Below are 25,834 nucleotides of genomic sequence, written 5' to 3'. Positions count from 1 at the left end.
CGTGACCCGGAGTCTCGGCTCCAGAAGCTGACTGCAGACACCCCGCCCCGCCCTCCATCCCAGGCAAGACCAAGGCAGGGATGGGCGCCAGCTCGCCCGAGCCCCCGGGTGGGTCCCACGAGGCAAAACTTGTACCTCCTTTTAACTGACTTAACAGGCCAGCCCCAAAGGCAGCAGCACTCTCAAGCATTTCTAAGAAGTAAAAACACTGTGTGGTCTGTCCACACGGGGAAAGAAAAGATGCACAGGGCTCTCGCCTGGAAATGACAAATGGAGAAGCCTCGATTGATCCGGGCCGGGTCAGGAAGGAGGCCCGGGAAGCAGTGAACACGCGGAGGCCAGGAGGAACCACCAACCCACCACATCGAGGAGGCAGAGCAGACCCCCTGCCCCGAGGACCAGGGCCTGGTGCTGCCAGGGTGACCAGCGGGCACCCAGAGCCCGGGGCCATGGCGCTGCTGCCACGGCCCACCAGTGAGGCCCAGGCTCCGTTACAGTCTGTTTATGTAGCAAAAAGAACGCTGCCCTGGGGGCTTCCCTGGTGGCGCAGCGGCTGAGAATCTGCCTGCCAATGCGGGGGACACGGGTTCGAGCCCTGGTCTGGGAGGATCCCACATGCCGCGGAGCAACTGGGCCCGTGAGCCACAACTACTGAGCCTGCGCGTCTGGAGCCTGTGCTCCGCAACGGGAGAGGCCGCGATAGTGAGAGGCCCGCGCACCGCGATGAAGAGTGGCCCCCGCTTGCCGCAACTAGAGAAAGCCCTCGCACAGAAACGAAGACCCTGCACAGCCATAAATAAATAAATAAATTAATTAAAAAAAAAAAAAAAAAAAAAAGAACGCTGTCCTTTCAGGGATCTTCGGTGATTAAAAGGGTCAGTCAGGAGCGCCCTGCCTCAGGCCCGAGCGGCCCTTGGCAAAACCAAGCCGAGGTCCCTATGGGGACGCCCTCCCGGGCAGCAGGCCTCCTGAGTGGGGACGCCCGGCCTCGGACAGCTGGCCCCGTCCCTCACCGCCCACCTCGAGGGCACAGAAGGAGTCACACCCAGACCTCTCTCGAGAAATTGTACAAAGCAGGTTTCTTCTCACAGCCAGGCTTCCTCGACATGGCGGATCGTTGCACCTTGGGAAAAGGTAAAACACTTCTAAAGCTAAGGACACTGTCTTCCTCACATCCTTCCTTGAGCCCCGTTCTCGCAAAATGGTGGCCTTCTCGCCGGGCTCCCTGCTTGGGCCTGCGGGGGAGTCGTGCAGCTCCTGGGGGACCCCGCAGAGGAACCCGCCTGTTCTGCACCCCTGTCGTCGCAGGAAGAGCCGATGCGGCTGCCCAGCTGCTCGGCCGCCCCCCGTCGGCCTGGTGGACCCGGTCTGCGCGAGCTCCGCCCCTGGACCCTGGAGCCCTCGGTGCACGTGCGTCACCCGCAGCTGTGACGTTTTGCTGTCTCCTTCTCTAATTCTGTCCTTTGCAAGTTTTATTGGTGAGGTGATACTGTAAAATTCCGCTCCCTCTGCAAGGTCTTTGTGAATGACCGGTGTCGCAGGGTGTGCACCACGGGCCCGAACTAGGTGCGGACTCTGACCATGAAAGAGACACACCTGTTTCATCCTTGTCCGCGTCCGGGTCGAGGTGGGCCTGGCACAGACGGTCCAGGAAGGACTTCGGATCCCGGCACGACGCCTGCCGAGCGCTGCCTCGGCCGTTGAGCAGGACACGCGCCGGGGGTGACGCGCCGAGGCGTAGAGCCCCGCCCCGAAGCCACCCCCCTCAGCCCCGCCCCTGGCCGCCCCCAACCCCGCCCCGAGGCCAACCCCCAACCCCGCCCCGAGGCCAACCCCCAACCCCAGGAGCTCGTAGCGATTCTCTGCCAAGATGGCGGCAAACGCCACCACAGCTCCCTGAACATCTCCTTTTATGAAGTACTAATAAATGGATTTGTGCATCAAACACACTTAACATACAGTATAAATTGCATTCTTGTAATTGGACACATTTATGTCACAGGAATTAATTTAATGTAGTTAATAATTAATTGTGAATAAACACAGTCCTCCCTCAGTAAATGCAGGGGATTGGTTCGAAGACCCCCTCGCGTACCAAAATCTGCGGACGCTCAAGTCCCTTATATAAAATGGTGTAGTATTTGCATATAACCTATACTCATCACCCTGTATACTTTAAATCATCTCTAGAGTACTTAAAATACCGAATACAATGAAAATGCTAGTAAATAGTTGCCAGAGTGCATCAACTTCAAGTTTGCCTTTTGGAACTTTCTGAAATGGAAAAAAAAATTCTTTTTTCAATCCGTGGTTGTTGAATCCGTGGATGTGGAGCCTGTAGGTACAGAGCACCAACTGTATCCTGTTATATGTGAGTAAGTATGCCATCTATTTCTACATAATGCCGATAGGTTATAGAGAAATGAATATATGTTTCCTATTTTATTAACCATTTTCTTTTTAATTTTCTATATAGGAAGATGTCTTTGACATGTTGGAGACTTGCAGACTCAGGGGAGGAACTGTATCTTCCAGGGTTGGCTAATTCCTAGTGATAGAAAGCAACCTGCAGAGAACAGCCTTTGATATGTAAACCAATCCATCTAGAGCCCATTCCCCAAACGTCTCCTGGATCAAACTCTCACACACCAATCTAATGTTCTGGTCACCAGAGGGCCAGATACTGGACAACTAGGCGCCACTTTTCCAGCCCAGAGCCTATTGGAATTATTCAAACTACCCAATCCTAAACTTGCTCAGTTTGCCCTCCCTGTCTCACCCATTCGTTCCCACCAAAACCTCAATAAAGGCTTTGGCTCATGCTCATCCCCTTTCTCCTGCCTCCTGACTGACCCTGGTGCTTCCCTATGTGGCCCTGTGTGGTGTGTGTGTCCCCTCCTCTTGGGAACTCTAGGTAAGAAACTCTTCTTTCAAGGCAGATGTCTCCATGTCTGTCATCTTACCATACTTGGCTGGAACAAATCCCAGGTACCTTTTAAAACACCCATATTTCTAACCGTTTTGAACTTTGGTATCATAAGTTAAGCATTTTGATGGATGGGGGAGCTTTCTCCTTGTCACCCAGACCTGGCTGTGTTACCTCTTTTGAGCCTCAGTTTATACATTTGCTTAGCGGGGCTAATTGTAATATCTACCTCGTGAGTTCAACCTCATTCCTCCTCCACTTCCAGCCCCCCTAACCAAGGCACGTACACCCACACAGTTATAAAACACTCACACTTATGTGAGATAATGCTTCTTTGGGAGAAGTTTTAGAGTAGCCACAAAAAATTAGCAAATTTGCTTCTCTTTAGAAAAAGATATTTTTGTAAGGAACTTTCCCCTCTAGAAATAGATAAAAGTACATGTATTTTGGCAGCATTAACCTGAGGTAAGCGTGCAGCTAGTGAAATATCCTCAGTAGCTTTTTTAACAGTGAGAAATAACAAAGGTGTAAAGTCTTCATATTCATTTCTTTAAGCCAATAATCTTCCATGATGAAATGATTTGTTATTTCTGAAGTGTTTAGGATTTACGTGTCTTAGAGGCATTATTCAGTTGGGTTATAAAAATTAATTCAGAGAGACTACCTCCAGAATTTTATACTATCTTGTCTATTTTAGATTCAGTGAGTGTCAGGAAGAGTTGGGCTTTTCTAGCCTTCTGTATTCTTCACAGGGTGTTACAAATGAGAGGCATATATTGCTGAATAATAATTGTGGTCACATTTTTGTTGTTAATTGCTTAGACTATTTCTAGTGCTACAATAAAAATATAAAGGTTTAGGTTTAAAAACACATCTTTGCATGCTCCATTCTTATTTCTAAAATGTGATGTGTTTGTTCCTCATTTTGAATATGTAAGGATACTTTGTGTTAAAATGAAGCTATTATTCATTTATAGCGTAAAAAAATGGTTCATAGTTGTATTATGAAAGTATAAATCATGATTTAACTTCAGCATTTTTCTTTTATTTATTTATTTATTTATTTTTGGCTGTGTTTGGGTCTTCGTTTCTGTGCGAGGGCTTTCTCTAGTTGCGGCAAGCCGGGGCCACTCTTCATCGCGGTGCGCGGGCCTCTCACTGTCGCGGCCTCTCTTGTTGCGGAGCACGGGCTCCAGACGCGCAGGCTCAGTAGTTGTGGCTCACGGGCCTAGTTGCTCCGTGGCATGTGGGATCCTCCCAGACCAGGGCTCGAACCCGTGTCTCCTGCATTGGCAGGCAGATTCTCAACCACTGCGCCACCAGGGAAGCCCCAGCATTTTTCTTTATAGATTTTATTTTTGTAGAACTTGCATGATATTTAGTTTACTCATATTAAAAAATATGTGACTTTCAAATTATATTCAATTCACTCAGAACTCAACACTTGTTCAATTGATGGACATACCTTTTCTTCTCATCTTCTCTATATTCACACATAAGAATAATCTGTTGACATCACTGGTTGGTTTACAATGTTGGAATCAGATTTTATAAAATACAAGATATCATACCTTATATCACACACCCAAATACAACTCAGTTCAGCCTCTGGGCTCCTCAGAAGCTCTCAGTTTTGATGACTAAGATATTGTGGTTGCTCTCTTTATTTCTAATTTACCTGGTGAAGTTCGAGGATGCCTATCACGCCCCAAAATGTCTGCCGCAGTTTTTACTTCAGTGAAGAAATCTGTACAGATCAGAATTTAAATCAGAACTATCTGAATCATTTCCCAAGAATTGGGGCCAAGTGAATGGAGTTGCGCCTAAGGAGAGGGAATTGTACGAAAACTACTAAAATGATATAAATGCTCAGAATTTGATCTAGTCTCATCTAATTGTTTTTCATTGCTAATAAGTTGTGTCCATTTCATTTCCAGAATTTTCTCAGAACAAATGAAGTGAAATCTGCATTGTGTGTTTCTAAGGCAGATACAATCTTTCAAATTAAATGGATATATTGGTTGGTTCTTCCAGCTCACTACACAAAAGATATGGGTTTTTTCCCTTGTAAAGATCACCAATAACGAACTTTCTATAATGGAAAAAGTAGGAGGGAAACCAAACAAATACGTTTACAAAGGCAGGTTAATTGCTTGTATGTATGACACAAACTCCATGCTGCCCACAGTACATTCCTGGACTGGATTTGCTGCATTATAGTTTTAGTTCTTTTTAGTTTCTTAGTTGAACAGTTGACCGAACAAAGAAACACTTTGATCCTCAAGGGCAAGATTGATCATCTAGTAGCTTTTGTTGCTGCATACTAAAATCTAAGTTTCCTGTAGATATAGCAGAGTTCACAGAGCATAAAAATCGCATTGCCAAATTTCCTCTTCTAAGCATTGAACATGTTTTTGCCCCTTTTCCTAAAAGCATTTATAAACAACTAAGTATTAAAGTGAAAAGAGGTGAAAAAAAAGAAATTAAAAAATACAAACACATATATCTCAGGTCTTTACATAGTTATTTTGAAGAACATTTGTTGTGAAAATTATGAAATTCTGTTAGATAAATCATATGTTGAATAAATTCAACTTTTTAAAGAAAAAGTAGAATAAAAGAAAAAAGAAAGGCCATGCATTGAAATATATCTGATTTTAAAATAAAATTTAATTAAATACATCACCAATACCCTACCTTTCGCTGAATTAAGTGTATTGTATTTTTGTTTTAGGAAACATTGTGCTCTCTTAATGTCATGTAAAAATGGCTTGTTTCACAAACTTTGTTAACATTATCCAGTTCAAGCCTTTTTTTTCCCACCTAGGCATAATTCTTTCATTTATCCAAGTTTCATAATTTCAAATGAATACTTACTGAAACCGCTGCGCACATCACACGATGCTAGACACAGAGGGTCTTAGAGTCTGGTGAATAGTGAATAGTCCCCTATTTAGAAGCTTACAATGTAGCAGGGAACATGTGCAGCAACTAAAGAATCATTTAAAGGTGAGTACATCCTGGAGTGGTAGAGATTGTCCACCTGAGGGTCACCGAAGCACAAAGAGATCTAGCTGAAGGATTTACTGTAGGGAGAATTCTCTCTAGATGGGGATCAATCTGGGTTTTGTCAAAAATTATATAACGTGAAGAAGAGAAGGAGGCAAATAAGTTTGAATTTCTATGTCTCTCAAAGGGTCAATTTGAAAAGCTCCCAAAACATCAAACAACAGGCAAAAATTACTCCTGCTTCTAGTTCTCTTCCTGTGGTCACCTCTGATCCAGTCTGCTAAGCCCAGAGGGCTTTGTGCTTTGTTTGCCTTCCTCTTCCCTACTGCTCACATATGTTTGCAGCACATTTCATCTTTACATTTACTGAGTCACCTAAAATATTTCCGGGAGTCATTTGGAGAGCTACTTCTTCTAGGGCACGGATGCTGGGTAGCCTCAGGGTCATAGTTCAAAAGCAAGCAGAGTGACTAACTCATCACTTCTTACCCCCAAACTAAGTGGTACAGTTCAAAGCTTCCTGTTTTGCCAGTTTTAGCTTTTTGATTTAGGAATCTGGTGAAAGTCAGAATTATCATGCTTTTTATGTGTTTTATATCGTACCTAGCATACACTGAAACTTAATAAAGGTTAAATAATAAACACAGAACCACATTCATTTCTCTTCTTCCTAAAACATAAGACAATTCTGTACAAATCCCTACACAGATACAATTGCAGGATTTTCGAGCAACGTTTTTCCTTAAAGTTTAAAAGTGAGAGGAAAGTTTTCCTGTCTAGGTAGTGAATTATTTAACTTCTAGTTCAGGAAAATTTAAAGTTTAAGAAGGCTAGTCTAGAAATCCCTTCTTTGCATATCCAAGCTGTTCATCTCTCAAAAGTCAAAGTGGATGCCAGAATTCCATAGATTTCATTTTTCAAGATGAACATTCATATTTGAACATATTTCAAGCCAGATGGTTTACAGTTCATGTATTTGTTGCTGTTTTCCTGCCACAACAACTAAATATTGAAGACACATATTTGTGATGAGGAGAGCACTTCCAAACCATCTCTCCTGCTGCTCTTTCACATTGCATGCTTCCTAATCCCCTGTGTGCTGCAGGGAAAGTTTCTGAGGAATCAAGCAGTAGATTACATTCATTTGATTTAATAGACCGGGGAGGGGTGAAACAACATAAAACAAGCTTCCTAAAAATAAATATTTTTTTGTAACAGCCATGAATTTTCTGGTAGTAAATAAAAAAGCAAATGAACACCTATTGAAATATTCTGTTTTCATGATCCATTTAGACAAGCTGGAAAGTTTACTTTTAAGCCAAACTGTGGGACTGTTTGATCAGAGTTCAGAAAAGGACAGAAGGATCAAACAAAGGTTTTGTATTTCTTTTTTTTTTAAATAAAGCCATCAGATAAGAAAGTATTAGCTGGAGAAAGCATTGTACATTTGTTCTGAAGGATGCCAATGTCACTCAACAGGCTCAATGGTATCTCTCTTCTAGGATGAAATGATTTGCTGCTCATTCGTCATCTCATGTGCAATTTGTCATTATTCTGCTCAGCTATCAATATTTGTATTATTACAATATTAAAGATTCATTTTGTTGACAAAGGACTCAGTTAGGAAGCTGAACCATAATAATACAAAAATTTTAAAAATGGAAAATAGAAGAAAGAATTGTAAGCACAGAAAAGAGGTATGTTTGCTTGGTAGCTTAACAAAATTTCTATGAATATTCAATAAACAGTAAACTAGAAACTGGCAAAAAGGGACAAACCTGTCCACAGTCATCACCACAACCATCATCCAACAACACAGGACATGCACACACAAAAGACTTAGTAATAACTTTTCTTTTTGGCCATGCTGTGCGGCATGCAAGATCCTCACCAGGGATCGAACCCATGCCCCCTGCAATGGAAGTGAAGAGTCTTAACCATTGGACTGCCAGGGAAGTCCCAAGTAAAATTTTTTAAAAGATGTTCTTCATGGGCTTCCCTGGTGGCGCAGTGGTTGAGAATCTGCCTGCCAATGCAGGGGACACGGGTTCGAGCCCTGGGCTGGGAAGATCCCACATGCCACAGAGCAACTAGGCCCATGAGCCACAACTACTGAGCCTGCGCGTCTGGAGCCTGTGCTCCACAACAAGAGAGGCCGCGATAGTGAGAGGCCTGCGCACCGCGATGAAGAGTGACCCCTGCTTGCTGCAACTAGAGAAAGCCCTCGCACAGAAACAAAGACCCAACACAGCCAAAAATAAATAAAAAAAAAAAAAAAAAAAAAAAGATGGTCTTCAGAACTTCATACTTAGAATCAAAATTGCCTAGACTCATCTGGGGGCTAGCCCTACTACCAGCATCTCACAGCAGCTGTGGTCAGGTTCTGTAGCCATTCCAGGGGCCAGCCTTTCCCACCAGCATGCCATAGCAGCCATGGCCAGGCTCTGCAGCTGGTCTAGGGGCGGCCTTGCCTATGTATCATCGAAAATATAAAATGTGAGGGAGGGGGAATAAAAAGATGAAGTTTTGGAATTTAATTTTTTTTTAAAGTTTATAAAAATGGCAATAAATACATACATATCAATAATTACTTTGAAAGTAAATGAACTAAATTTGCCAATCAAAAAACAGAATGGCTGAATGGATTTTTAAAAAAATCTATCTATATTCTTTCTACAAGAGATTCACTTCAGTAGAAAGGACACACACAGACTGGAAGTGAGGGGATGGAAAGAGATATTTCAAGCAAATGGTAATGAAAAGAGACGTGGAGTAGCTATATTCATGTCAGACAAAATAGACTTTGAAACAAAGACTGTAATAAAGGACAAAGAAGGGCATTACATAATGACAAAGGGGTCAATCCAGCAAGAAGGTATAACATTTATAAAAGTATATGTATCCAACAGATGAGCACCAAGATATGTAAGCAAATATTAATAGACTTAAAGGGGAAAATTGAAAGCAATACAACAATAGTAGGGGACTTTAATGCCTCACTTACATCAATGGATAGATCATCCAGACAGAAAATCAATAAGAAAACATTGGACTTAAACACCATATTAAGCCAGATGAACTTAATAGATATACATAGAACATTCATCCAAAAGGAGCAGAATATACATTCTTCTCAAATTCACATGAAATATTCTCCAGGACAGATAACATGTTAGGTCACAAAACAAGTCTCAATAAATCGAGAAGATTGACATCATATCAAACATCTTCTTTGACCACAGTGGCATGAAACTAGAAATCAATCACAAAAAAGGGAAATGCCACAAAAAATATGGAGATTAAACAGCATGCTACAGTAAAATCAATGGGTAATCAAAGAAATCAAAGAAGAATTTAAAAAATACCTAGAGACATATGAAAAGAGAAATAGAGCGTACCAAAAACTATGGGATGCAGCAAAAATGGTTCTAAGAAAGCAGTTCATAGCAATATCAGCCTACCTCAAGAAACAAGAAAAATCTCAAATAAGCAGTTTAACTTTATACCAGAAGGAAGTAGAAAAGGAAGAACCAATGAAGCCCAAAATTAGGAGAAGGGAGGAAATAATAAAAATCAGAGCAGAAATAAATGAAATCGAGACTGAAAATACAGTAGAAAGATCAATGAAACTAAGAGCTGGTTCTTTGAAAAGATAAATGAAATTGATAAGCCTTTAGCTAGACTAATCAAGAAAAAAAGGAGAGAGAGGACTCAAATAAATAAAACCAGAGATGAAAGAAGAGACGTTATGACAGATAACACAGAAATACAAAGGATCATAAGGGACTATAAGAACTATTATATACCAACAAGTTGGACAACAATATGAAAAGAAATGGATAAGTTCCTAGAGACATACAATCTTCCAAGACTGTATGATGAAGAAACAGAAAATTTGGATAGACCAATTACTAGTAAGGAGATTGAAACAGTAATCAAAGATCTCCCAAGAAAGAAAAGCCCAGGACCAGACAGCTTCATTGGCAAATTCTACAAAATAATCAAAGAGATTTAATACCCATCCTTATCAAACTCTTCCAAAATATAGCAGAGGAGGGAAACCTTCCAAACACATTTTACAAAACCAGCATTACCCTGATACCAAAACCAGACAAGGATACCACAAAAGAAGAAATTACAGGCCAATATCCTTGATAAACATAGATGCAAAAATCTTCAACAAAATATTAGCAAACCAGATCCAACAATACAGTAAAGGGATCATCCACCATGATCAAGTGGGTTGTATTCCAGGTTTACAAGGATGGTTCAACATCTGCAAATCAATCAGTGTGATACTCACATTACAAAATGAAGGATAAAAAGTATATGAACACCTCAATAGCTGCAGAAAAAGCATTTGACAAAATCCAACATCCATTTTGATAAAGCTTCTCAATAAAAAAGAGAGAGGACTCAAATAAAAAGAGAGAAGACTCATAATAAAAGTTATATATGACAAACCCACAGCTACTCAAGGGTGAAAAGCTCAAAGCTTTTCCTCTAAGATCAGGAAAAAAAAAAGGAGGCCAACTCTCACCACTTTTATTTGACATAGTATTGGAAGCCTAGCCACAGCAATTAGGCAAGAAAAAAATGAAAAGCATCCAAATCAGATAGGAAGAAGTAAAACTGTCACTATTTGCAGATGGCAGGATACTATATATAGAAAACCCTAAAGACGCCATCAAAAAACTTAGAACTAATAAACAAATTCAGTAATGTTGCAGAATACAAAATCAATATACAGAAATCTGTGGCATTTCTATGCACTAATAAGGAAATATCAGAAAGAGAAATTAAGAAAATATTTCCATTTACAATTGCATCAAAAAAGAATAAAATACCTAGGAATAAATTTAACCAAGGATGTGAAAGACCTGTATATGGAAAACTATGACACTCATGAAAGAAATTGAAGAAGACACAAATAAATGGAAAGATATTCCATGTTCATGGATTGGAAGAATTAATATTAAAATGTCCATAATACCCAAACTAATCTAGAGTCAATGAAGTTGTTATCAAAATGTCAATGGCATATTTCACAGAACTAGAACAAATAATTCTAAAATTTGTATGGAGACACGAAAGATCCCAAATAGTCAAAAGAATCTGCAGAGATTCAAAAGAACAGATGGAGATATCATGCTCCCTGATTTCAAACTATGTTACAAAGCTATAGTAATCAAAACAGTATTGTACTGGCATAAAAAGAGACACAGATCAATGGAACAGAATTGAGAGCCCAGGAGTAAATCCGCATATATATGAACAGTTAATTTACAACTAAGGAGCAAAGAACATACAAAGGAAAGAGGATAGTCTCATCAATAAATGGTGTTGAGAAAACTGGATAGCCATGTGCAAAAGAATGAAACTAGACCCCTATCTTACACTTTACACAAAAATTAACTTAACATGGATTTAAAACTTGTATGTAAGACCTGAAACCATAAAATTCCTAGAAGAAAACATAAGCAGTAACCTCATTGATGTCTGTCTTAGAGGTATTATTATGGATCTGAATCCAAAGGCAAGGGAAACAAAAGCAAAAGTAAACAAATGGAACTACATCAAACTAAAAGCCTCTGCAACATATCAAAATGAAGAGGCAACTTATGGAATTGAAGAAATATTTACAAATCATATATCCAATAAAGGGTTAATATACAAATATATAAAGAACACATACAAGTGAACAACAATAAAACAAACAACCAGATTAAAAAATGGGCAGAGGATCTGAATAGACATTTTTCCAAAGAAGACATACAGATGGCTTACAGGTACATGAAAAGATGTTCAACATTACTAATTATTAGGGAAAGTAGATCAAAACAACAATGAGATACCACCTCATGCCGACAGGAGTGAGTCTTATTGAAAAGACAAAAATAACAGATGTTGGAGAGGATGTAGAGAAAAGGAAATCCTATACTGTTGGTAGAACTGTAAACTGGAAAACAGTATGCAGATTCCTCGAAAAATTAAGAATAGAACTACCATATGACCCAGTAATACCACTTCTGGGTATTTATCTGAAGAACAGGAAAACACTAATTAGAAAAAATATATGCACCCCTATGTTCATAGCAGCATTATTTACAATAGCCACAATGTGGAAACAACCTAAGTGTTCATTGATAGGTGAATAAATAAGGAAGATGTGGCACATATATATAATGGAATACTACTCAGCCATAGAAAAGAATGAGATCCTGCCATTTGTGACAACATGGATGGACCTTAAAGGTATTTGACTAAATCAAGTAAGTGAGAGTTAAGACAAATACTGTGATTTCATTCATACATGGAATCTAAAAAAAAAAAATGAATGAGCAAACAAAATAAAACATAAACCAACTCATATATACAGAGAACTGACTAGTGGTTACCAGAGCGGAAGTGTGTTGGGGGCAGGGTAATGGGTGACAGGAGTCAGCTGTGTGGTGATGGGTGGTTACTAGACTTGTGGTGGTGATAACTTTGTAGTGTATACAGATGTCGTATTATAATGCTGTACACCCAAAACTTATATAATAAAAAAATTGCCTAGAATCATAATACTCAAGAACTGAGGGAAACCTAGGGATCATGTAGATCAACATTCTCACTTTACAAAGGAGAAAACAGAGACAGGGAGCTTAAGGGACTAGTTTAAAGTAATATTGCAGGTTAATAGTAAAAAAGGATGAGAGTCCAGCTGTTCAAGTCTACCGGCTATTCCATTGTATCACTCACTACACCTCTGTTTTCATATCTTTGCAGTCTACAGTATACAGAGGTGAAAGAATCAGCGAAAAGCATCAAAGGGCTCATTCCAGGAGCCTGGGTCCTACACAATGGGGCCTGGAAGTGCTAATAGGGAGAATGTATTTACTCTCCAGAAGCCTGGAGTGTGGACATTTCCAGAGAGCCTCCCAGGTGCCAGGCATTTCATATATTATGAAACTTAATCCTGCAGACCTATGAGGGTGGTATAAGGCATTTTTTACAGATGAGGAGGATAGAGCGATGCAAAGAGGCTCAGAAGTCATCCTAAGATTTCCTAGTTAGTAAATATAGCTGAGCTGCACCTGCCTGACCCCTGGTCCTGTGGTCTGCCTGTCTGACCATGTTACTTTAAAGACAGATGCACAGATGCACTTCCCAAACTACCAATGACAACTTCCCCTATGCGCATGGAGGTTTCTGTTTGACTGATGTCCAGAGCTAGATGCATTTTACAATGGTCTGGCTAATTAACTTGAACCAATAAAGAAAAAGTATTATTCAGAATGACTAGAGCCATTAAGCTGTGTTTTTGGCGCATGTAAAGATGGGATCAGTCATCTAGTGCTCCTCTGACCTACCTCACTGACAACACAGCTCTTGCAGATTTTATGTCAAAGTTTAAAAGTTGATACTTAAAACCTAAATTTTCCTGGGAAGAGTACAACTTAATAGGACAATAGTCCTGAAGAAGTGCTTCATTACTTGTAGATAATTTAAAAGTAACATTTACTTTTCCCATTGCCATATTTTTAGCAATACTTTTGGCCGGGGTGGGGGAGGGGAAAACAGAATTGCTCAGAATCCATATTAGAGTGCTTTCTAGAAGATGGATATTCATTAAGAACAATGAGCTCCTATAAGTATGTTGAAAATCAGTATTTTGGTCTATTGTCACTTTTGATATCTGGTTCTCCTCCTCTCTGTGTGGCCTCAATCATCCCAGCTGATTTAAGTGTCAACTGAAGCTGCAGGTGCCACAATGCTACAGTCTCCTACTATAACTGTTCCATTTTTCAGTTCAAAGTCACTTCCACGAGGTGAGACCAATGGATCCAAAATCCTGGCTGCACATCATTTGACTGATGGACGCTGGTTGTGAATAAACCCATCTGTCCTTTGTACTTTATCCTTTTTGTAACATAACTTCAATTTTCCCTCCTTACCCCATCCTGTGTTAGTGGTACAAACTCTTCAGATACCTTCCCACTTATTTCTCCAGGTGGAGCTAGCTTAGCCATATATATTCCACCTATAATTAATACTTTCTTAATTTGCAAGCACTTTTCTTGGTATGATATTATTGTCCTAAGAAAGAGGATTTGTTGTCAAGGTGACCAATATGGTGCAAAGTACAATTTGGGTTTTCTCAAAACTGCTTGGTCACACTCTGACTCTGTTCAGGTGATTTTGTCAGATGACTGCAAAATACCCAATGGTATCTTGACATCGTCCTAATTTTCTTCCTCTCCACATTGTACAGGTAGGCCTTGACTACCTATACATTTTCCCCTAAGTTTGCTAACACAATATTTTTTCTAACCAACCTTGATTCCACTTCCACTAAACTAGATCTCCTCACTGATCACCATATCCTCATACTCATCAATCACATCTCATACATTCATGGCTCCAAATGATACAAAGGAAAACTGGAGGACAGAAAAAAGGAAGAGGTTAGAGGTAAGGCTCAAGGGGGAAGAAGTTTTGTGCAAAGTTAAATCCACACTGTTCCTGATTATTTTTAGATGATACAGATTTTGAGGATGGGCAAGAAGTAGAACTTTAAAAAGGCACTGAAAGGGAAAAGAATGGATATTCTGATGTATCAATAGAAGCATCAAGGCTGTCTTTAAACCTTTCTTCATTCTTCTCCTGTATATTCTTCCATTTATCCCTCATTTAACAAGTTATTGCATGCTGTGTCCCATGAGTGCTGGGTGGGCCCTGGGGGGCCAAGAGGAATAAGACATAAGCCCGACTTCAAGAAGCTACAGTGCAGCACGCCAGCCATCAGTTTGTGTCACATGATTCTGCCTCTGGTTCTTAATCTGTTCCCCCACCCCCCATTCATTCCAGGTCCCTCGCTACATGCCTTTATTACATTTTACTTGCATTTTTGCAACATTTTACTTGCATTTTTGCAACATTTGCAACAGTCCATAATTGATATATCTGTCTGTAGTTATTCTGCTTCCATCTTGATATTGCAATCAAAGTAGCTACCTTTCTAAAGCACAGAACAAATCAACTGATTGGATGAGGCCCACCTGTATTGTGGAGGATAATCTGCTTTACTCACAGTCTACTGATTTTGTTTTGAGGTTTATTTATATATTTTTTTATAGATGGATTTTTTTTTTTTTTCTGCATTGGGTCTTTGTTGCTGAGTGTGGGCTTTCTCTAGTTGCAGTGAGCGGGGCTACTTTTCGTTGAGATGCATGGGCTCCTCATTGTGGTGGCTTCCCTTGTTGCAGAGCACAGGCCCTAGAGCACGCAGGCCTCAGTAGTTGCGGCGCATGGGCTCAGTAGTTGTGGCTCGCGGGCTCTAGAGCGCAGGCTCAGTAGTTGTGGCTCATGGGCTTAGTTGCTCTGTGGCATGTGGGATCTTCCTGGACCAGGGCTCGAACCCGTGTTCCCTGCATTGGCAGGCGGATTCTTAACCACTGTGCCACCAGGGAAGTCCCGAAGTCTACTGATTTAAATGTTAAATACATCTAAAAAAATACCTTCACAGTAGCATGTAGATTGGTGTTTGACCAAACAACATTGTCACAGCTTAGTCATAGCTTAGTCAAGTTGACACATAAAATTAACCATCACATGCCTCATAACCCTCACCGCCATGAAGGATTAGTTCAAATATGAACGCCTCTGGAAGCTTTCTTACCCTGGCATGCTTTCAGGCTAGTGTGGCGAGTGCTAAAAGGTGTTGTAGGTCAAGGAACATTGTTACCACTAGGGGGCAGCAGTCTGCTCATTTCCCCAGCTAAGGAAGAGGGGTTCTCCAAGGAGTTTGCCCTCTGATAACAGCCTTAAAGTGAATTGAAATTCAACCAGAAAGAAAGAGATGTAAGAGTTTTCCAGGCAGGGGGAGCAGCAGGTGCAAAAACAGAATCACAAAACCACATGGCTGTGAGGGAACGGCAAGCATGTACAGGGGCAGAGACTGGAGAGGTAAACCAGGGCCAGATCACAGAGGGACACTGTTAGTTTCCTAGGGCTGCTGTAACAAATTACCACCAGCTGGAAGCTTAAAACAACAGAAAGTTGTTGTCTTACGCTGCTGGTGGCTGCCAACACCCTGGGCTCTCCTTGGCTCGGGACTGTGTAATTCCGATCTCCGCCTCCGTCTTCACTTGGCTTTCTGCTCTCTGCGTGTCTCTGTCTTCTCCTTTGCCGTCTCCTATGAGGACAGCCCACCATCATATTTAAGGCCTGTCCTGATCCAGGATAATCTCATCTCAGATACTTACCTTTATTGTATCTGCAAAGACCCTTATTGTAAATGAAGTCATATTCTGACATTCCAGGTGGACCTATCTTTTGGGGGCCACAATTTAATCCACTACAGCCTTGTAGGAAAAAAATAACAGGTTTGGATCTGAGCCTGCTTTCAGGGACCACAGATTCAGTTTCCAGGTGGTTAATGTCAGTGAGTTGGGGCCCAAGTTGCCTGCTGTGACAGACCTCATCTGAGAGGAGCAGCTGCTACTCAGCTCCTGAAGGAACGTGGGCCAGCATTATTATATCTTTTCCATTTTTGAAGAAAAGTCAGATTTCTAGAATTTTACATAAAATCTCCTTATTTTAAAATTTGGAAACAAATTTAAATGAAAATAAAACCAAGGCTTATATTACAGTATGAGCCCAAGAAATGAATCTGTTGACTGGGAATGGCTCATGGACCCTTGGTTGAGAACTGTTGCTGTAGGGGATGATCAGCCCTGTAAAAATGTGAAACACAGGGAACAGGCCCCAGATTGCAGCATCAGAAGATGATCTTGGTGTCAGGGTGGAGGATGGATCTGAGGGAGTGAGCCTAGAAGCCAGAAGGCAAAGTAGCAGGTCATTGCATTAGGCTGGGAGAGAGCACATTCAGTTAATTCAAGGAGTGGCAGCCCTAATGCATCACCGAGCCCCTGTGAACACTTACTGAATGATACAGGAATTAACAGGCATTTAAAAAAACTAGGACATATGAAATAATAAAACCTAAGGAGACAAAAAATTTTTCCTTGTAGAATTAAAATATCAAAGAATTCTTTTTTCTCTTTTTAAAAAACTGGATCTATCAACGACCATTCTGCTTTCGTTTTCAAATGAAAAATGTAACCATATGCACAACTAATTAAATTAATATAGCTTATTATGACAAAAATAATTTTCTTTTAACTTTGTGGACAGCACCACATTTTATATTAAGCTGCTAATACTCATAACCATATGATTTCAAAATCAGCCAAGCTTGAAAAATTATTGTCTGTGACATTCCCTATGATCAAAGCAACCCCAATTATAATATTATATTAACCAAGCTAAAAAATAGTATTACAATTTCTAACCTTTCTGAATGGTAATTAGTCATCTAACTATGTATCCACATTTATTTGATATATTTGCATAGTTAATTAATTATGATTTATTTAAAAGTATTCCATTTGTAAAACTTTGCTCTCCTTACCCTACAAATCAAATTGCCGAGGGATAAATTTAATTTTAAAATATCTTTAAAAAATCGTGTTAAGATAGGTTTAAGACATAGAAGTAGAAAGTGCTGAAAATATGTGGTTCTTTCTCTTCTGAAAAATTAAACTTTTAAGAAGAGATGGGGGCTAAGTTTGAGGAACCTAATAACAAATGCAAATGAGACACTTGAGGAGCCCTGAAGTCTCCTTCAGAACAACAATTGACTAAATAAGGAACTGGAAAAGATAATACCCCTAAACTGTGCTGGGTGTACAGAGAAAAAGCTTTCAAACTTGTAGGATCTATTAGCCTGTAGCGCATCAGTGCATCAGTTAAAGTCACACGATCTAGAAGGCAGTCCCCATTGAATCACTGAGAGTGTAAGTATCAAGCTCAAGGTCAAATTATTGCAGGACGTAGATTAAAAGGTTAAAAACTGTTTAAAATGAGTACCAGAAATTAAACTGGATATATATCTACATGAACTCAAGTGTCCAGGTGAAAAATTCAATTATTCAGATGTTTACAAATATCAAAATATCTGGATGAAGAAAACTTCCAGATTTCACCTGGGTTTTCTGGACTGTGTGAACATATCTGTACAAGTTTAATTTCTGAGACTTCTGATCAAGGCTGTGGTGTTCATAGATGCAGGGAACTCCACTACTACTTAAAATACACAGAAACTGCCACCTAAACTATTTTTAAATATTAAGAAACCAAGTTTATGAGAAAACTCCAGGTAGCAAAATGAAGAGGGCACAGTGTGCCGAGAAGTAGTGGTGAGAGGTGGGTTCCAGTGTGGAAACTCACCTCAGGACTTACAGGTCAGGAAAGATGCCCCACGCATACCCAAGAGGTGATACAGGCTCCCTACCCAATGGAAGAAGCTGTGACATCACTGTCCTGTCTGTCAATAAGAACTGAAAGATCTTTGCTTATAATCTTGGAAGACAGGAGTTCATACCTTACTGTGGGAGGAGACAATTGCCTTGCGAGTTGGAACCCTGAATTTGTGCTAAAAGGCAATAAAACATAGAGCCATGAATTAATGTAAAAATGGTTCATAACCAGCAAAACTTTTAAGGTCTTGGCAGAGACACTGGAAAATGTCCCAGGGAAGGTAGCACTCAACTACTGGGTCTCCTTTAAGATTGAGAGATAACCTTACATAGAGAAATTTTTAGTACATTTAAGGTTCGGTACACAGCAAGACGGTCCATAGACAGTAAATTAGATAATTATCATCTAAATTATTAGGAATAAAAGAGCAATAACTACATAAAAAGGAATTATTCCAACTTATTTTTAAAAGTAATTGAACTACATTTGAGGTGTAAACTGTAAGGACTAAAAGAACTAAAGTGTACTTTTATTGGTAATATTACTGTAAGATTGTTGTGTGTATTGAAGGATAAAGAAAATGAATATTTTTTTTTGTGTCATTGAGAACCAAGGTTTTCAATGTGGGGAAAAATGATACAGATGTGAGCTTAATGAGGCTAAATGGAAACTCTATAATTATGGATTTGAACTAGAAATATCAGTATAACATCATGATATATTTATCTAAAAGATTATTTTCTAGTTATGCTAATAAAAAAGGCCAGTGGTGGGGACGGGGAGGGGACCAAATGGCAAGGGGCAATGAACATCTCTTGGCTCAGGTTGCGGTTTCTAAATACCATTTGCCAATAAAAGAAACCACAAATCCATGGAAAAGTGGCTGAGTTCTGGAGCAGGAAATTTACAAGAGCCTGGACTACCTTGTCATGCCAGAAAACAAGGGAACTATCAAAGACTCCAAGTAACATGTCAAGGAGACTTCAGAGCCAAACTGAGAAAGTTCCCAGAGGCCAGAGATGGAACAATTTGAGGACCAAGAAAGACAGCACATATCAAATATATTTAAAGGCATGAGTTCATAAAGATATTAAAAGGAAGCACCTCCTTTGTCACCTTTCAAAGCTGTTGGGACCCCAGCTCATTCGAAACCTGTTAAAAGGAAAGAGTCAACCGTTTTTACATTTTTATCCTTTCTGTTTGAACTGTCCCTAGGGTAACCAAATAATTGATGAAGAAAAATTCTCTTTCTAGGAGGGCTGATTTCAAGCTTATGACTGCAAAAGGAATAATAAAATTTTAGAATTATCATTTGGAAATGCAACTTGAGTGGACTTAGGCAATTTTTATCACTAGTCGATAACATCAAAAAAAGAAATTCAACCAGGCATTAAGAATCTTTCATGGTCCATAACATTATAAAGTATTTTTGCCAAGCAAAATATTGAATATGATCAGGTTCTTAGATCTAACCACCAATTTTCAGGTAATAACAGGTATAGAAGAGTATAAAATACTCTAGTACTTAAAATAATATCTGGAGGCATTTAGCAAATTCCAGATTAAGAGGTGCTCTATAGGACAACAAATTAAGAGGTGCTCTATAGGATTAAGAGGTGCTCTGTAGGACAATTCCAGATTAAGAGGTGCTCTATAGGACAATTTTTGCCAAGCAAAATATTGAATATGATCAGGTTCCTAGATCTAACCACCAATTTTCAGGGAATAGCAGATATAGACGAGTATAAAATACTCTAGTATTTAAAATAATACCTGGAGGCATTTAGCAAATTCCAGATTAAGAGGTGCTCTAGGGGCTTCCCTGGTGGCGCAGTGGTTGAGAATCTGCCTGCCAATGCAGGGGACACGGGTTCGAGCCCTGGTCTGGGAAGATCCCACATGCCGCGGAGCAACTGGGCCCGTGAACCACAATTACTGAGCCTGTGCGTCTGGAGCTGTGCTCCGCAACAAGAGAGGCCGCGATAGTGAGAGGCCCGTGCACCGCGATGAAGAGTGGCCCCCACTTGCCGCAACTAGAGAAAGCCCTCGCACAGAAACGAAGACCCAACACAGCCAAAAATAAATAAATAAATAAATAAACCTAAAGTTTAAAAAAAAAAAAAAGAGGTGCTCTATAGGACAACCTATTCAGTTTCTTCAGACAACAACATGAAAGTTAGAGGAAATCTATATATCAAAATAGATTTAAGACACATTAGCCAGTTGCAGTGCATGGACCTTAATAAACAACTGAAAATAAAACTATAAAAAATTATGAGACTGTAAAGAAAATTGAACACTGAGTGGATCTGGTGATATCAAATATATATATATATATATATTTAATCTTTAGGTATGACAATGTTACAGTGATTACATTTTAAAAAGAGTCTTTATCATTTAGAGATATATATTAAAATATGTGTGGATGCAAAGATATAATGTCTGAGATTCGTTTAAAAATAATCAAGGGGTAGGAGAAAGTGGATGGGGGGTAACAAATGAATAAAGACTGGCCGAGAGTTTATTATTTTTGAATCTAGGACAAGTACATGAGGGTTCATAATATTACCCTCTCTAATATGTAACAAAATAAAGAGTTCTAGAAAAAGAAATAATAGAAAAATGTGAAAGAGACTTTAAAATAGATGTTTAAAATAGAGAGTTAAGAGAGGAAGATGATCATTAAATAATAGCACGAAATAATGAAAGATAAGTAAAACAAAATAGTAAAGACAAAACTGAAGCAATGAACGCAACAACACAGGTTGTTTTGAAGCATCAGAGTGTACTATGAATAACTCTCCAAAATTTTGAAAAAATAGATAAAACACATGACTTTCAAGAAAAATATACATTAGTGCAATGTACTCAAGGAGAAATAGAAGACCTGAGTAGAAAAGTAATTATTAAAGAAATTAATTAATAGTCAAAATCCTACCCTGTCCTTTCCCAAAGCAGTGATAGGACAAAGGCCCTGGGAAATTTTAGAAGAAAGTTTTATGGAAACTTTACAAGAGATGTCTCTCTTATAAAAACAATTCTATGCTAGTATAATCTTGATAGCCAAACTAGATAAAGTACAAGAAAAGAAAATTATAGACAAATTTTGTTTTGAAACTTGATGTAAAATTCCTAAGTAAGATATTAGCAAATTGACTATAAGTGTATAGAGAAAAAATTGTAGGACAAACTACTGTTTATTTAAGGAACTCAAGAATGTTTTTTAAAAAAATTAGACATCTCTAAATATTATTCACTGTATTAACAAATTCAGATCAAAATCAATAGAACTGTCTCAACGGTTGGAGAAAAATTATTCTATAAAAGTCAATATTCATTTATGATGAAAGCTCTTATTAAACTATGAATATGAGATAGAGTTCTTAAACTAAACAAGGGCATCTAACAAAAAGTTATAATGAACCTCAGACTTAATGATAAAACTTAAAAGCATTTTCCATTAATATACTTTATAAAACAAAGATGCTCGTTATAATCATCCAACCTTGTTCTCGAGGACCTAACCAGAAGATAATATAAGAAATAGAACTACAATTTATAGAATTATAAAGAAAAAGGCAGACTGCAAATGATTATCTACATATATGGTCCAAGAGAATCAGAAATTATAGCGACTAAAAGATTTTAGGAAAGTTGGTATATAAAAGATTAACATACACAATTAATAGATTTTCTATTTCTAAAATACAATCAATAAGAAAATCCTATTCACATGACAATAAAATTTATGAGGTAGCCAGGAACAAATTTAGCAAAAGATATGTTATATTGTTATGGAAAACATTACAAAACTTTGTAATGTAAACATTGAAATCAGCTTAAAGTAATAAACAATGTATCATTTTCATGAATGAGAAGACTCACAATAATGAAGATGCCATTTCCCCACCAAATCAATTTTTAAATTCAATGCAATTACATTAAAATCTCATAACTAAGTTTTTGGAATTTGAGAAAGAGATTCAAAAATTAAAATGGAAAAATAAAAAATTGAAAAATAAGATAATTCTAAAAGCAAAATTAAACAAAGGTAATAGGCACAAAGAAAGGACAATTATTCTGTTAAGTTCCAAGATAATATAAAGCTTAATTAAAAATATGATACAATATAAAACAATATAAAATGATGTGGTTTTGGAATAAGAACAAATGACTGAATGGTACAGAATATAATGTCTAGTAGAGGATTTATCTTATGTGGGAACTTACATGAGAGGTGCCGTTACAATTCAGTGGGCAGAAGATGGACTGTTTAATACATGATAAAGAGATAAATGGCTTTCAATATGGAAAAAATAGAATTAGTTCCCTTTTTCACTCTATCTATACAAATGAGTTCTGTGTGGATTAAATGCGTAAAGATGAAAACCAAAAATTTGAAACTATTAGAAGAAAATACAGGAGATAGATTTATCACCTGGGAATAAAAAAGGATGTCTTAAACAAGGTACAAAAAAGAAGATTTATAAATTTGACCACATCAAAATTAAAGCTTTAATTTATACAATAACAAACATAATATGTAGTTAAAGGAGTGTGAAAACTGAGAAAAAAATTTAACATATATTAATGCTATATAATTAATATCTTTAATATAAAGATAGAAGGAAATTCTAGAAATCCATAAGAAAGAGACAGAAAACTCCCTAGAAAACTAAACACACGAATCTGGACAGCAATGAGAAGAGGAAATCAAATTGGTCAACACACCTATAAAAGGAAATTTAACTTTATTAATAATTTGAGAAATACAAACTGAAGAAACAAAGAACCCTTTCTGACACATTCGATTGGCAAAAATTAAAATGTTAGAGTGTATTGAGTTGGCAAGGATTAAGGAAAAGGAATTCCCCCAACCATTTAACTGTTAAAACCACTCTGGAAAGGCTTTGAGCAGTACGTAGCTGTCTGGAATATTTGTACACCCTACCACCTAGCAACTCTGCTAGGTACCTGCCTTAAAGAAGCTTCACACATGTATCCAAGGAGATATGTACAAGAAGTTTGTTGCATTTTTTTTAAAGAAATAAATTTTAAACCACCTCATGTCTACAACTAGGAGAATGTATAAAAGGCACTTGATTCTGAACTTTGTTTGCTATTATGATTCTTAGTATTACCTTTATCACTCAATCAAATTTGTCTCTTGCCCTGTATTTTGTCATGGATTTGGGGTACAAAATTATGTGACCTCCCCATCCTCAGTGATTTTCCGTGATTGCATTTCTCTATGTTCTTATGGATCCTTAACTAGGAAAAAAATTGACCAGAAATTAAAAATAATGAAGTCTTGGTTTTGGAGGATGGCCCTCAGTAGCAAACAAAGACTCAAGAGAAAGAAGAAATGTATGGGGTGGATGGAGGAGGATGTGACTGGAGAAACATTTGGGATGGAGAATGATTGGGAGCCCAGTGGGAGCTGGGGAATATGGAGGGGTGTGTGAACCGATTTGAAAACCAGAGGCAGTATCCTTCTGGTACTAAGTTCTAGGTCAAATTTTTAAATTTTCTGTTTGAAGTTAAAAAAAAAAAGATTGAGAAAATATTTTATAAAAAACCGTATTATCTTCATTAAAAATATTTTTTTAAAACATATATAGCCTTTCAAATACAGTCTTGTTGTTGACTTTGAGGCACAGATGCTGTGAGACTACTTTCTTCTTTTATGATTATACGTTAATTACATATTCTGATTACATTACATAGTGATTACATTCTCTTGCTTCAGTCTTTCCAAAGGCAGCGTTTTAGACAATCTTGAAATAGTCTTTCATAAATTATCTCTTAATAAAAGAAAAGAAGCATAACCAATTATAATTAAGTGTTCAAGAGGTAACAATTTTTTTTTCTTTGCAAAAATAAGTTCTGGGAAATTTGTGCAGTCTTGTGTTCTGAGAGGCTAAAAAACCCCATAGCAACTGAAAAATGACATTGTTAAATAAATGAGGTGCAAAATTTGATTTACCTTAATATTGTTATAGTCTGGTGGGGAAAATCCACAATATTCTTCATCCTGTCACTTACAAATTAAAAAAGTATCCATTGTTTACTTAGCCCCTAAAATGCTGTGGCTGTCAGCGCGACTGTAGATGCTGTGATTGACCTAAGCTCTTCCATGTTAGGGAACATGTGAATACTGCACACATACACACACATGCTAACACATTTATGTCTACTCCTTGAGGACAGGCGTGATTTGTATGTGTGTGTGCCATGCAATGAATTTTAGTTACAATGAGTTACAATTTAGGGCGGCTGGTGATACTCTTCCACTCACCTGTCTTGAATAATTTATAAACTTTCACTTATATGCAAATTTAGGACTCTCTATCATGCAGATCATTTACGAGAAAATTTTTAACTTTTGGTAATTGCTCTACTAAATCATTATTTAAGTTTATGTCATCACATTCATTCGGTTTTGGGTCACTTAGGAAGGTAGAATAGAAGTGCCATTCAGGTTCAGTGTTAGTTTAAGCAAAATTAATTATCTGTCTAGTGGTTTATCTGGATTGTGTTGGACCTGCTAATTAAATTTCTGCAGTCTAGAGCTAGCCAAGTAAATGATGTAGGGATAATTTTGGAAATTAACAACATAGTACTTCTGAATGTTCTAGTAGAAACTACAGTAGAGTTGGTTTGTGTTGTTAGTCTTAAATTTTCACTTCTGGCTTTTTGCTTTTGTCTCTATAGTCACAGGAGTGAATTATTTGGTTATTCTGTGTTGTCAACCACAGTGCTTTTGTGGTGGGATTGAGCAGGTTAGGCATACAGCAAACTGGAATCAACAGACTGGGTTCTGTGAAACCTGGCTCTGCTCTTACCAGCTGGCTAACGTTGGCTAAAGTCCTAACCTTCCTGAGCCTCAGTTTCCACAGCCATATAATGGGGATGATTATCATACTCATACTCACAGGGTGATGGTAAGGATACGTTAAGATGGTGTACATCAACTCCTGGACACAGTGCAGCATAAACGCATAAAACATATTAGTTATTATTACTCAAAGTCCCTGCCACGCAACAGGATTCTACCCATTTCTTTCATGAGATAACCAGAAGGCTTGTGATTCGTTTCTTCCTTGCTGCCTATGACAATGGTCCTTAAACCTGGCTGCAAATTCGAATCACTTTTGAAGCTTTAAAACAATATTAATGTCAGATCTATTTCAAAATCAACTGGATAAGAATTTTGGCACAGTGTCATTATTTCTTAAACTATCTTGAAGTGATTCTAATTAGCAGTCAGGGTTGAAAGCTCCTGGCAAATGAAGTCTTTCTTTAACGAAAATTCTGCTCTTGGATGTGTGGAGATGCAGGGGTGGGCATAGAGGGATGTATCTCTTTCATTTCACCAAGAAGCACCTAAGAATATAGCCCATAACCTTGCTTTCATTGTTTCACCTGCTCTTCTCTTTTCTAGCTGTTGCAGGTAGGTTTCTACCCTTGCCAGGGCACACATTACTGATGGCTTTCTCATTGCAGGGTCTACTTACCTATGTCGTTGACTACTCTCCCCTTCCTTTCTTCCTCCTTGTTGACTTTAATGTCAGACTCATATGTTCCCAT

The 25,834-nt window shown here is 38.5% G+C and overlaps 1 pseudogene; it reads right to left on the bottom strand.

The window, feature by feature from the left end:
• Nucleotides 1–936: 936 nt before the first annotated feature.
• Nucleotides 937–25,834, bottom strand: LOC132376411 (BTB/POZ domain-containing protein KCTD5-like; annotated as a pseudogene).

This window comes from Balaenoptera ricei, chromosome 12 (assembly GCF_028023285.1).
Source record: "Balaenoptera ricei isolate mBalRic1 chromosome 12, mBalRic1.hap2, whole genome shotgun sequence".
Classification (NCBI taxonomy): Eukaryota; Metazoa; Chordata; class Mammalia; order Artiodactyla; family Balaenopteridae; genus Balaenoptera; species Balaenoptera ricei.
The sequence above is the reverse complement of the archived record's forward strand: the minus strand, read 5'-3'. Positions and strand labels throughout refer to the sequence as shown.